This window comes from Rhipicephalus microplus, unplaced genomic scaffold (assembly GCF_043290135.1).
Source record: "Rhipicephalus microplus isolate Deutch F79 unplaced genomic scaffold, USDA_Rmic scaffold_12, whole genome shotgun sequence".
In the NCBI taxonomy this organism is placed as follows: Eukaryota; Metazoa; Arthropoda; class Arachnida; order Ixodida; family Ixodidae; genus Rhipicephalus; species Rhipicephalus microplus.
In genome coordinates, this window is record NW_027464585.1 from 2,161,174 (window position 1) to 2,175,330 (window position 14,157).

Consider the following 14,157-nt stretch of genomic DNA (forward strand, 5'->3'; position numbering starts at 1 on the left):
GCGCACGCGCATACTCGTTTTTGAATGCACACGCGCATTCTCGTTTCGGAATACGCACGCGCATACTCGTTTTGGAATGCGGACGCGCCTACTCGTTTTTGAATGCGCACGCGCGTACTCGTTTTTGAATGCGCACGCGCATACTCGTTTTTGAAAGCACATGCACATACTCGTTTTGGAATAAGCACGCGCATACTCGTTTTTGAACGCGCACACGCATACTCGTTTTTTAATGCACACGCGCATACTCGTTTTGGATTGCGCACGCGTATACTCGTTTTTGAATAGGCACGCGCGTACTCGTTTTTGATTGCGCACGCGCATACTCTTTTTTGAATGCACACGCACATACTCGTTTTTGAATGGGCACGCGCGTACTCGTTTTTGAATGCGCACGCGCATACTCGTTTTTGAATGCACACGCGCATACTCGTTTTCGAATAGGCACGCGCATACTCGTTTTTGAATGCGCACACGCATACTCGTATTTGAATGCACACGCGCGAACTCGTTTTGGATTAGGCACGTGCATACTCGTTTTTGAATGCGCACACGCATACTCGTATTTGAATGCACACGCACATACTCGTTTTGAAATAGGCACGTGCATACTCGTTTTTGACTGTGCACGTGTATACTCGTTTTCGAATAAGCACGCGCATACTCGTTTTTGAATGCACACGCGCATACTCGTTTCGAAATAGGCACGCGCATACTCGTTTGGGAAGGCACACGCGCATACTCGTATTTGAATAGGCATGCCCGTACTCGTTTTTGAATGCGCACGCGCATACTCGTTTTTGAATGCACACGCGCATACTCGTTTTGGAATAGGCACGCGCATACTCGTTTTTGAATGCGCACACGCATACTCGTGTTTGACTGCGCACGCGCATACTCGTTTTGCAATAGGCACGTGCATACTCGTTTTTGAATGCGCACGCGCATACGCGTTTTTGAACGCGCACACGCATACTCGTTTTTGAATGCGCACGCGCAGAATCGTTTTGGAATCTGCACGCGTGTACTCGTTTTTGAATAGGCACGCGCGTACTCGTTTTTGATTGCGCACGCGCATACTCGATTTTTAATGCACACGCGCATACTCGTTTTTGAATGGACACGCGCGTACTCGTTTTTGAATGCGCACGCGCATACTCGTTTTTGAATGCACACGCGCATACTCGTTTTGGAATACGCACGCGCATACTCGTTTTTGAATGCGCACACGCATAGTCGTATTTGAAGGCACACGCGCGTGCTCGTTTTGGAATGCGAAGCGCATGCTCGTTTTTGAATGCGCACGCGCGTACTCGTTTTTGAATTCGCACGCGCATACTCCTTTTGGAATAGGCACGTGCGTACTCGTTTTTGAATGCGCACGCATATACTCGTTTTTGAATAGGCACGTGCGTACTCGTTTTTGAATGCACACACGCGTACTCGTTTTGGAATAGGCAAGCGCATACTCGGTTTTGACTGCGCACGTGTATAATCGTTTCGGAATGCGCACGCACATGCTCGTTTTTAATAGGCACGCGCGTACTCGTTTTGGAATAAGCAAGCGCATACTCGGTTTTGACTGCGCACGTGTATAATCGTTTCGGAATGCGCACGCGCATGCTCGTTTTTGAATAGGCACACGCGTACTCGTTTTTTAATGTGCACGCGTACACTCGTTTTGAATGCGCACGCGTATACTCGTTTTTGAATGCACACGTGTTGACTCGTTTTCGAATAGGCACGCGCATACTCGTTTTTGAATGCACACGCGCATACTCGTTTTTGAATGCACACGCGCATACTGCTTCGAAATAGGCACGCGCATACTCGTTTGGGAAGGCGCACGCGCATACTCGTTTTTGAATTGGCATGCGCGTACTCGTTTTTGAATGCGCACGCGCATACTTGTTTTTGAATGCACACGCGCATACTCGTTTTGGAATAGGCACGCGCGTACTCGTTTTTGAATGCGCACACGCATACTCGTATTTGATTGCGCACGCGCATACTCGTTTTGCAATAGGCAAGTGCATACTCGTTTTTGAATGCGCACGCGCATACGCGTTTTTGAACAGGCACACGCGTACTCTTTTTTGGATGCGCACGCGTATACTCGTTTTGAATGCGCACGCGCATACTCGTTTTTGAATGCACACGCGCATACTCGTTTCGGAATACACACGCGCATACTCGTTTTTGAATTCGCACGCGCATACTCAATTTTGAATAGGCACGCGCGTACTCGTTTTTCAACGCGAACGCGCATACGCGTTTTTGAACATGCACACGCGTACTCGTTTTTGAATGCGCACGCGCATACTCGTTTTGGAATAGGCACGTGCGTACTCGTTTTTGAATGCGCACGCGCATACGTGTTTTTGAACATGCACACGCGTACTCGTTTTTGAATGTGCACGCGTATACTCGTTTTGAATGCGCACGCGCATACTCGTTTTTGAATGCACACGCGCATACTCGTTTCGGAAAACGCACGCGCATACTCGTTTGGGAATGCGCACACGCATACCCGTTTTTAACTTCGCACGTGTATACTCGTTTCGGAATGCGCACGCGCATGCTCGTTTTTGAATAGGCACGCACGTACTCGTTTTTGAATGCCCACGCGTACAATCGTTTTGAATGCGCACGCGTATACTCGTTTTTGAATGCACACGATCATACTCGTTTCGAAATAGGCACGCGCATACTCGTTTGGGAAGGCGCACGCGCATACTCGTTTTTGAATAGCCATGCACGTACTCGTTTTTGAATGCGCACGCGCATAATTGTTTTTGAATGCACACGCGCATACTCGTTTCGGAATAGGCACGCGCATACTCGTTTTTGAATGCGCACACGCATACTCGTATTTGATTGCGCACGCGCATACTCGTTTTGCAATAGGCACGTGCATACTTGTTTTTGAATGCGCACGCGCATACGCGTTTTTGAACAGGCACACGCGTACTCGTTTTTGAATGCGCACGCGTATACTCGCTTTGAATGCGCACGCGCATACTCGTTTTTGAATGCACACGCGCATACTCGTTTCGGAATACGCACGCACATACTCGTTTTGGAATGCGCACGCGCATACTCGTTTTTGAATGGGCACGCGCGTACTCCTTTTTGAATGCGCACGCGCATACTCGTTTTTGAATGCACACGCGCATACTCGTTTTCGAATAGGCACGCGCATACTCGTATTTGAATGCACACGCGCGTACTCGTTTTGGATTAGGCACGTGCATACTCGTTTTTGAATGCGCACACGCATACTCGTATTTGAATGCACACGCACATACTCGTTTTGAAATAGGCACGTGCATACTCGTTTTTGACTGGGCACGTGTATACTCGTTTTCGAATAAGCACGCGCATACTCGTTTTTGAATGCACACGCGCATACTCGTTTTTGAATGCACACGCGCATACTCGTTTCGAAATAGGCACGCGCATACTCGTTTGGGAAGGCGCACGCGCATACTCGTTTTTGAATAGGCATGCGCGTACTCGTTTTTGATTGCGCACGCGCATACTTGTTTTTGAATGCACACGCGCATACTCGTTTCGAAATAGGCACGCGCATACTCGTTTGGGAAGGCGCACGCGCATACTCGTTTTTGAATAGGCATGCGCGTACTCGTTTTTGAATGCGCACGCGCATACTCGTTTTTGAATGCACTCGCGCATACTCGTTTTGGAATAGGCACGCGCATACTCGTTTTTGAATGCGCACACGCATACTCGTGTTTGACTGCGCACGCGCATACTCGTTTTGCAATAGGCACGTGCATACTCGTTTTTGAATGCGCACGCGCATATGCGTTTTTGAACAGGCACACGCGTACTCGTTTTTGAATGCGCACGCGTATACTCGTCTTGAATGCGCACGCGCATACTCGTTTTTGAATGCACACGCGCATACTCGTTTCGGAATACGCACGCGCATACTCGTTTTAGAATGCGCACGCGCATACTCGTTTTTGAATGCGCACGCGCGTACTAGTTTTTGAATGCGCACGCGCATACTCGTTTTTGAATGCACATGCGCATACCCATTTTGGAATAAGCACGCGCATACTCGTTTTTGAACGCGCACATGCATACTCGTTTTTGAATGCACGCGCGCATACTCGTTTTGGAATGCACACGCGTATACTCGTTTTTGAATAGGCACGCCCGTACTCGTTTTCGATTGCGCACGCGCATACTCGTTTTTGAATGCACACGCGCATACTCGTTTTCGAATAAGCACGCGCGTACTCGTGTTTGAATGCGCACGCGCATACTAGTTTTTGAATGCACACGCGCATACTCGTTTTGGAATAGGCACGCACATACTCGTTTTGAATGCGCACACACATACTCGCATTTGAATGCACACGCGCGTACTCGTTTTGAAATAGGCACGTGCATACTCGTTTTTGAATGCGCACACGCATACTCGTATTTGAATGCACACGCACATACTCGTTTTGAAATAGGCACGTGCATACTCGTTTTTGACTGCACACGTGTATACTCGTTTTTGAATAAGCACGCGCATACTCGTTTTTGAATGCACACGCGCATACTCGTTTTTGAATGCACACGCGCATACTCGTTTCGAAATAGGCACGCGAATACTCGTTTGGGAAGGCGCACGCGCATACTCGTTTTTGAATAGGCATGCGCGTACTCGTTTTTGAATGCCCACGCGCATACTCGTATTTGAATGCACACGCACATACTCGTTTTGAAATAGGCACGTGCATACTCGTTTTTGACTGCGCACGTGTATACTCGTTTTCGAATAAGCACGCGCATACTCGTTTTTGAATGCACACGCGCATACTCGTTTTTGAATGCACACGCGCATACTCGTTTCGAAATAGGCACGCGCATACTCTTTTGGGAAGGCGCACGCGCATACTCGTATTTGAATAGGCATGCGCGTACTCGTTTTTGAATGCGCACGCGCATACTCGTTTTTGAATGCACACGCGCATACTCGTTTTGGAATAGGCACGCGCATACTCGTTTTTGAATGCGCACACGCATACTCGTGTTTGACTGCGCACGCGCATACTCGTTTTGCAATAGGCACGTGCATACTCGTTTTTGAATGCGCACGCGCATACGCGTTTTTGAACAGGCACACGCGTACTCGTTTTTGAATGCGCACGCGTATACTCGTCTTGAATGCGCACGCGCATACTCGTTTTTGAATGCACACGCGCATACTCGTTTCGGAATACGCACGCGCATACTCGTTTTAGAATGCGCACGCGCATACTCGTTTTTGAATGCGCACGCGCGTACTCGTTTTTGAATGCGCACGCGCATACTCGTTTTTGAATGCACATGCGCATACCCATTTTGGAATAAGCACGCGCATACTCGTTTTTTAACGCGCACATGCATACTCGTTTTTGAATGCACGCGCGCATACTCGTTTTGGAATGCACACGCGTATACTCGTTTTTGAATAGGCACGCCCGTACTCGTTTTCGATTGCGCACGCGTATACCCGTTTTTGAATGCACACGCGCATACTCGTTTTCGAATAGGCACGCGCGTACTCGTGTTTGAATGCGCACGCGCATACTCGTTTTTGAATGCACACGCGCATACTCATTTTGGAATAGGCACGCACATACTCGTTTTTGAATGCGCACACACATACTCGCATTTGAATGCACACGCGCGTACTCGTTTTGAAATAGGCACGTGCATACTCGTTTTTGAATGCGCACACGCATACTCGTATTTGAATGCTCACGCACATACTCGTTTTTAAATAGGCACATGCATACTCGTTTTTGACTGCGCACGTGTATACTCGTTTTTGAATTAGCACGCGCATACTCGTTTTTGAATGCACACGCGCATACTCGTTTTTGAATGCACACGCGCATACTCGTTTCGAAATAGGCACGCGCATACTCGTTTGGGAAGGCGCACGCGCATACTCGTTTTTGAATAGGCATGCGCGTACTCGTTTTTGAATGCGCACGCGCATACTTGTTTTTGAATGCACACGCGCATACTCGTTTCGAAATAGGCACGCGCATACTCGTTTGGGAAGGCGCACGCGCATACTCGTTTTTGAATAGGCATGCGCGTACTCGTTGTTGAATGCGCACGCGCATACTCGTTTTTGAATGCACACGGGCATACTCGTTTTGGAATAGGCACGCGCATACTCGTTTTTGAATGCGCACACGCATACTCGTGTTTGACTGCGCACGCGCATACTCGTTTTGCAATAGGCACGTGCATACTCGTTTTTGAATGCGCACGCGCATACGCGTTTTTGAACAGGCACACGCGTACTCGTTTTTGAATGCGCACGCGTATACTCGTCTTGAATGCGCACGCGCATACTCGTTTTTGAATGCACACGCGCATACTCGTTTCGGAATACGCACGCGCATACTCGTTTTAGAATGCGCACGCGCATACTCGTTTTTGAATGCGCACGCGCGTACTCGTTTTTGAATGCGCACGCGCATACTCGTTTTTGAATGCACATGCGCATACCCATTTTGGAATAAGCACGCGCATACTCGTTTTTGAACGCGCACATGCATACTCGTTTTTGAATGCACGCGCGCATACTCGTTTTGGAATGCACACGCGTATACTCGTTTTTGAATAGGCACGCCCGTACTCGTTTTCGATTGCGCACGCGCATACTCGTTTTTGAATGCACACGCGCATACTCGTTTTCGAATAAGCACGCGCGTACTCGTGTTTGAATGCGCACGCGCATACTATTTTTGAATGCACAGGCGCATACTCGTTTTGGAATAGGCACGCACATACTCCTTTTTGAATGCGCCACACATACTCGCATTTGAATGCACACGCGCGTACTCGTTTTGAAATAGGCACGTGCATACTCGTTTTTGAATGCGCACACGCATACTCGTATTTGAATGCACACGCACATACTCGTTTTGAAATAGGCACGTGAATACTCGTTTTTGACTGCACACGTGTATACTCGTTTTTGAATAAGCACGCGCATACTCGTTTTTGAATGCACACGCGCATACTCGTTTCGAAATAGGCACGCGCATACTCGTTTGGGAAGGCGCACGCGCATACTCGTTTTTGAATAGGCATGCGCGTACTCGTTTTTGAATGCGCACGCGCATACTTGTTTTTGAATGCACACGCGCATACTCGTTTCGAAATAGGCACGCGCATACTCGTTTGGGAAGGCGCACGCGCATACTCGTTTTTGAATAGGCATGCGCGTACTCGTTTTTGAATGCGCACGCGCATACTCGTTTTTGAATGCACACGCGCACACTCGTTTTGGAATAGGCACGCGCATACTCGTTTTTGAATGCGCACACGCATACTCGTGTTTGACTGCGCACGCGCATACTCGTTTTGCAATAGGCACGTGCATACTCGTTTTTGAATGCGCACGCGCATACGCGTTTTTGAACAGGCACACGCGTACTCGTTTTTGAATGCGCACGCGTATACTCGTCTTGAATGCGCACGCGCATACTCGTTTTTGAATGCACACGCGCATACTCGTTTCGGAATACGCACGCGCATACTCGTTTTAGAATGCGCACGCCCATACTCGTTTTTGAATGCGCACGCGCGTACTCGTTTTTGAATGCGCACGCGCATACTCGTTTTTGAATGCACATGCGCATACCCATTTTGGAATAAGCACGCGCATACTCGTTTTTGAACGCGCACATGCATACTCGTTTTTGAATGCACGCGCGCATACTCGTTTTGGAATGCGCACGCGTATACTCGTTTTTGAATAGGCACGCCCGTACTCGTTTTTGATTGCGCACGCGCATACTCGTTTTTGAATGCACACGCGCATACTCGTTTTCGAATAGGCACGCGCGTACTCGTGTTTGAATGCGCACGCGCATACTCGTTTTTGAATGCACACGCGCATACTCGTTTTGGAATAGGCACGCACATACTCGTTTTTGAATGCGCACACACATACTCGCATTTGAATGCACACGCGCGTACTCGTTTTGAAATAGGCACGTGCATACTCGTTTTTGAATGCGCACACGCATACTCGTATTTGAATGCACACGCACATACTCGTTTTTAAATAGGCACATGCATACTCGTTTTTGACTGCGCACGTGTATACTCGTTTTTGAATTAGCACGCGCATACTCGTTTTTGAATGCACACGCGCATACTCGTTTTTGAATGCACACGCGCATACTCGTTTCGAAATAGGCACGCGCATACTCGTTTGGGAAGGCGCACGCGCATACTCGTTTTTGAATAGGCATGCGCGTACTCGTTTTTGAATGCGCACGCGCATACTTGTTTTTGAATGCACACGCGCATACTCGTTTCGAAATAGGCACGCGCATACTCGTTTGGGAAGGCGCACGCGCATACTCGTTTTTGAATAGGCATGCGCGTACTCGTTTTTGAATGCGCACGCGCATACTCGTTTTTGAATGCACACGCGCATACTCGTTTTGGAATAGGCACGCGCATACTCGTTTTTGAATGCGCACAGGCATACTCGTGTTTGACTGCGCACGCGCATACTCGTTTTGCAATAGGCACGTGCATACTCGTTTTTGAATGCGCACGCGCATACGCGTTTTTGAACAGGCACACGCGTACTCGTTTTTGAATGCGCACGCGTATACTCGTCTTGAATGCGCACGCGCATACTCGTTTTTGAATGCACACGCGCATACTCGTTTCGGAATACGCACGCGCATACTCGTTTTAGAATGCGCACGCGCATACTCGTTTTTGAATGCGCACGCGCGTACTCGTTTTTGAATGCGCACGCGCATACTCGTTTTTGAATGCACATGCGCATACCCATTTTGGAATAAGCACGCGCATACTCGTTTTTGAACGCGCACATGCATACTCGTTTTTGAATGCACGCGCGCATACTCGTTTTGGAATGCACACGCGTATACTCGTTTTTGAATAGGCACGCCCGTACTCGTTTTCGATTGCGCACGCGCATACTCGTTTTTGAATGCACACGCGCATACTCGTTTTCGAATAAGCACGCGCGTACTCGTGTTTGAATGCGCACGCGCATACTAGTTTTTGAATGCACACGCGCATACTCGTTTTGGAATAGGCACGCACATACTCGTTTTTGAATGCGCACACACATACTCGCATTTGAATGCACACGCGCGTACTCGTTTTGAAATAGGCACGTGCATACTCGTTTTTGAATGCGCACACGCATACTCGTATTTGAATGCACACGCACATACTCGTTTTGAAATAGGCACGTGCATACTCGTTTTTGACTGCACACGTGTATACTCGTTTTTGAATAAGCACGCGCATACTCGTTTTTGAATGCACACGCGCATACTCGTTTTTGAATGCGCACGCGCATACGCGTTTTTGAACAGGCACAAGCGTACTCGTTTTTGAATGCGCACGCGTATACTCATCTTGAATGCGCACGCGCATACTCGTTTTTGAATGCACACGCGCATAATCGTTTCGGAATACGCACGCGCATACTCGTTTTAGAATGCGCACGCGCATACTCGTTTTTGAATGCGCACGCGCGTACTCAATTTTGAATGCGCACGCGCATACTCGTTTTTAAATGCACATGCGCATACCCATTTTGGAATAAGCACGCGCATTCTCGTTTTTGAACGCGCACATGCATACTCGTTTTTGAATGCACGCGCGCATACTCGTTTTGAAATGCGCACGCGTATACTCGTTTTTGAATAGGCACGCGCGTACTCGTGTTTGAATGCGCACGCGCATACTCGTTTTTGAATGCACACGCGCATACTCGTTTTGGAATAGGCACGCACATACTCGTTTTTGAATGCGCACACGCACACTCGTATTTGAATGCACACGCGCGTACTCGTTTTGAAATAGGCACGTGCATACTCGTTTTTGAATGCGCACACACATACTCGTATTTGAATGCACACGCGCATACTCGTTTTAAAATAGGCACGTGCATACTCGTTTTTGAATGCGCACGCGCATACGCGTTTTTGAACAGGCACCCGCGTACTCATTTTTGAATGCGCACGCGTATACTCGTTTTGAATGCGCACGCGCATACGCGTTTTTGAACAGGCACACGCGTACTCGTTTTTTAATGCGCACGCGTATACTCGTTTCGAATGCGCGCGCGCATACTCGGGTTTGAATGCACACGCCCATACTCGTTTCGGAATACGCACGCGCATACTCGTTTTCGAATAGGCACGCGCATACTTGCTTTTGAATGCGCACACGCATACTCGTTTTTGAATGCACACGCGCATACTCGTTTCGGAATACGCACGCGCATACTCGTTTTGGAATAGGCACGTCCGTACTCGTTTCTGAATGCGAAAGCGCATACGCGTTTTTGAACATGCACACGCGTACTCGTTTTTGATTGCACACGCGCGTACTCGTTTTGGAATAGGCACGTGCGTACTCTTTTTTGAATGCGCCCGCGCATGCGCGTTTTTGAACATGCACACGCGTACTCGTTTTTGAATGCGCACGCGCATACTCGTTTTTGAATAGGCACGCGCGTACTCGTTTTTGAATGCGCACGCGTATACTCGTTTCGGAATGCGCACGCAGATACTCGTTTTCGAATAGGCACGCGCATACTTGTTTTTGAATGCGCACACGCATACTCGTTTTTGAATGCACACGCGCATACTCGTTTCGGAATACGCACGCGCATACTCGTTTTGGAATGCACACGCGCATACTCGTTTTGGAATAGGCACGTGCGTACTTGTTTTTGAATGCGAAAGCGCATACGCGTTTTTGAACATGCACACGCGTACTCGTTTTTGATTGCACACGCGCGTACTCGTTTTGGAATAGGCACGTGCGTACTCGTTTTTGATTGCGCACGCGCATACGCGTTTGTGAACATGCACACGCGTACTCGTTTTTGAATGCGCACGCGTATACTCGTTTTGAATGCGCACGCGCATACTCGTTTTTGAATAGGCACGCGCATACTCGTTTTTGAATGCACACGCGCATACTCTTTTCGGAATACGCACGCGCATACTCGTTTTGGAATGTGCACGCGCATATTCGTTTTTGAATAGGCACGTGCGTGCTTGTTTTTGAAAGCGAACGCGCATTCGCGTGTCAGAACATGCACACGCGTACTTTGTTATGAATGCGCACGGGTATACTCGTTTTGAATGCACACGCGCATACTCGATTTTGAATGCGCACGCGTGCACTCGTTTTGAATGCGCACGCGTATACTCGTTTCGGAATGCGCACGCGCATACTCGTTTTCGAATAGGCGCTGCATACTCGTTTTTGATTGTGCACACGCATACTCGTTTTTGAATGCACACGCGCATACTCGTTTCGGAATGTGCACGTGCATACTCGTTTTCGAATAGGCACGCGCATACTCGTTTTTGAATGCGCACACGCATACTCGTTTTTGAATGCACACGCGCATACTCGTTTCGGAATACGCACGCGCATACTGTTTTGGAATGCGCACGCGCATACTCGTTTTCGAATAGGCACGCGCGTACTCGTTTTTGAACGCGAACGCGCATACGCGTTTTTGAACATGCAGACGCGTACTCGTTTTTGAGTGCGCACGCGTATACGCGTTTTGAATGCACACGTGCATACTCGTTTTTGAATAGGCACGCGCGTACTCGTTTTTGAATGCGCAAGCGTATAATAGTTTCGGAATGCGCACGCGCATACTCGTTTTTGAATAGGCATGCGCGTACTCGTTTTTGAATGCGCACGCGCATACACGTTTTTGAATGCACACGCGCATACTCGTTTTGGAATAGGCACGCGCATACTCGTTTTTGAATGCGCACACGCATACTCGTGTTTGACTGCGCACGCGCATACTCGTTTTGCAATAGGCACGTGCATACTCGTTTTTGAATGCGCACGCGCATACGCGTTTTTGAACAGGCACACGCGTACTCGTTTTTGAATGCGCACGCGCATACTCGTTTTTGAATGCGCACGCGCGTACTCGTTTTTGAATGCGCACGCGCATACTCGTTTTTGAATGCACATGCGCATACCCTTTTTGGAATAAGCACGCGCATACTCGTTTTTGAACGCGCACATGCATACTCGTTTTTGAATGCACGCGCGCATACTCGTTTTGGAATGCGCACGCGTATACTCGTTTTTGAATAGGCACGCGCGTACTCATTTTTGATTGCGGACGCGAATACTCGTTTTTGAATGCACACGCGCATACTCGTTTTCGAATAGGCACGCGCGTACTCGTGTTTGAATGCGCACGCGCATACTCGTTTTTGAATGCACACGCGCATACTCGTTTTGGAATAGGCACGCACATACTCGTTTTTGAATGCGCACACGCATACTCGTATTTGAATGCACACGCGCGTACTCGTTTTGAAATAAGCACGTGCATACTCGTTTTTGAATGCGCACGCACATACGCGTTATTGAACAGGCACACGCGTACTCGTTTTTGAATGCGGACGCGTATACTCGTTTTGAATGCGCACGCGCATACTCGTTTTTGAATGCACACGCGCATTCTCGTTTCGGAATACGCACGCGCATACTCGTTTTGGAATGCGGACGCGCCTACTCGTTTTTGAATGCGCACGCGCGTACTCGTTTTTGAATGCGCACGCGCATACTCGTTTTTGAAAGCACATGCACATACTCGTTTTGGAATAAGCACGCGCATACTCGTTTTTGAACGCGCACACGCATACTCGTTTTTTAATGCACACGCGCATACTCGTTTTGGATTGCGCACGCGTATACTCGTTTTTGAATAGGCACGCGCGTACTCGTTTTTGATTGCGCACGCGCATACTCTTTTTTGAATGCACACGCACATACTCGTTTTTGAATGGGCACGCGCGTACTCGTTTTTGAATGCGCACGCGCATACTCGTTTTTGAATGCACACGCGCATACTCGTTTTCGAATAGGCACGCGCATACTCGTTTTTGAATGCGCACACGCATACTCGTATTTGAATGCACACGCGCGAACTCGTTTTGGATTAGGCACGTGCATACTCGTTTTTGAATGCGCACACGCATACTCGTATTTGAATGCACACGCACATACTCGTTTTGAAATAGGCACGTGCATACTCGTTTTTGACTGTGCACGTGTATACTCGTTTTCGAATAAGCACGCGCATACTCGTTTTTGAATGCACACGCGCATACTCGTTTCGAAATAGGCACGCGCATACTCGTTTGGGAAGGCACACGCGCATACTCGTATTTGAATAGGCATGCCCGTACTCGTTTTTGAATGCGCACGCGCATACTCGTTTTTGAATGCACACGCGCATACTCGTTTTGGAATAGGCACGCGCATACTCGTTTTTGAATGCGCACACGCATACTCGTGTTTGACTGCGCACGCGCATACTCGTTTTGCAATAGGCACGTGCATACTCGTTTTTGAATGCGCACGCGCATACGCGTTTTTGAACGCGCACACGCATACTCGTTTTTGAATGCGCACGCGCAGAATCGTTTTGGAATCTGCACGCGTGTACTCGTTTTTGAATAGGCACGCGCGTACTCGTTTTTGATTGCGCACGCGCATACTCGATTTTTAATGCACACGCGCATACTCGTTTTTGAATGGACACGCGCGTACTCGTTTTTGAATGCGCACGCGCATACTCGTTTTTGAATGCACACGCGCATACTCGTTTTGGAATACGCACGCGCATACTCGTTTTTGAATGCGCACACGCATAGTCGTATTTGAAGGCACACGCGCGTGCTCGTTTTGGAATGCGAAGCGCATGCTCGTTTTTGAATGCGCACGCGCGTACTCGTTTTTGAATTCGCACGCGCATACTCCTTTTGGAATAGGCACGTGCGTACTCGTTTTTGAATGCGCACGCATATACTCGTTTTTGAATAGGCACGTGCGTACTCGTTTTTGAATGCACACACGCGTACTCGTTTTGGAATAGGCAAGCGCATACTCGGTTTTGACTGCGCACGTGTATAATCGTTTCGGAATGCGCACGCACATGCTCGTTTTTAATAGGCACGCGCGTACTCGTTTTGGAATAAGCAAGCGCATACTCGGTTTTGACTGCGCACGTGTATAATCGTTTCGGAATGCGCACGCGCATGCTCGTTTTTGAATAGGCACACGCGTACT